This window comes from Mus caroli, chromosome 6 (genome assembly GCF_900094665.2).
Source record: "Mus caroli chromosome 6, CAROLI_EIJ_v1.1, whole genome shotgun sequence".
NCBI lineage: Eukaryota > Metazoa > Chordata > Mammalia > Rodentia > Muridae > Mus > Mus caroli.
Window position 1 is genome coordinate 60,329,418 of NC_034575.1, and position 1,595 is coordinate 60,331,012.

Below are 1,595 nucleotides of genomic sequence, written 5' to 3' on the forward strand. Positions count from 1 at the left end.
TCCTTCTCCTTCTTCTCCTTCTCCTTCTCCTTCTCCTTCTCCTTCTCCTTCTCCTTCTCCTTCTCCTTCTCCTTCTCCTTCTCCTTCTCCTTCTCTTTACTGTTGGGCCATGTGTGCTCAATAAACTCAATCAATCTATTCATCAGAGGCTAGAGGCAGTCTGGTTTCGCCAAGTTGAGTGCCATTACCAAAGACTTGTCTCTTTCGACCCAGTCTCTACATATCCCTCTGCTTTTGAGCACCCCTCCTCAGCTCCCCACCAGAACAATGATGAGTAAGATCTCAGATGTGCTGAGACAACCTAAAACAGGTTGTGGAGCACCCCAGTTTTTGAGCCAGAGTGACACATGGTATCCAGAGATGGGTAAGATCCCCATGAGGAGGACAACCTAAGACAGGAGCTACAAAACCTGTTCATTACAAAAACAAAAGAGGAAAATACTGGGTCCAATTTTGGCCCTGGTTTGGGCGTTGAGGACAAACTAGAGTTTGGCTTGAGTTTTAAGACCTGCCTCAGTCACTTCCCTATCGGAGTGACTCAGCAAGACCTGTTTGGCCCTGCCTCTGCCCCACCGTTGCTGATGTAGAGCTTTGCCATTGGCCCTGACAGTCACTACATACTCTCCATCACCCTTCTCTGCCTCTTACATCATCTTATCCCACCAAAACTTCCCCTCCCTATTTTCTGAATGTATATAAGTGAGAGACTGTTGTCACAAAGTTGAGTTTCTTCTTTGACAGACTCCCAGCATGGGTGTGTTTCTTTTGGGCCATTAACACTTGCCATCCTGATTAGCCCTGGAGAGACCCTGGTGAGATCAGGATCTCTCTCCTCTCACCTGGACCTGCTGGCAAGGAGCCGGCACCTGTTTACCTGTGTTCTCCTGTATTTCTTTAAGGGAGTTATTTATGTCCTTCTTAAAATCCTTTATCAGCATCAGGAGATGTTATTTTAAATCCAAATCTTGCTTTTCCAGTGTGTTGGGGTATCCAGGACTTGCTATGATAGGAGAACTAGGTTCTGACGATGCCAAGTAGCCTTGGTTTCGGTTGGTAAAATTCCTGTATTTGCCTTTCACCATCTGGTTATCTCTGGTGTTAGATGGTCTTGCTGTCTCTGGCTGGAGTTTGTCTCTCCTGTGGGTCTGTGTCAGCACTCCTGAGAGATCAGCTCTTTCCTGGTGGAACTTGTGTACAGAGGGCTCTGAAACAGCCCAAGCTCTGTCAGCACTTATTAAAAACAAAAAGCGTGTCTTGATGGACTTCAGGGAAGAACACAATAAATAGACTTCTACTTATAATTTGAAGATATTAGAATGCTCTTTCTCCTTTTTTCTATTCATCAGATTTTTTTTTATGATGGTGACTTTAATCATCACTAGAAATCACAGATGCCATCATCATTATCATCTTCCTGAAGAATGTTCTCCAAACCTACATAGAAGACATCTAAAGGACTATTGTTTAAGAAACCATATTCAGCCACTAATTGATTGCTTTACTGAATGACAATAATATTTGTCAACACAATTCTTTTTTTTAATATTTTTATTACATATTTTCCTCAATTACATTTCCAATGCTATCCCAAAAGT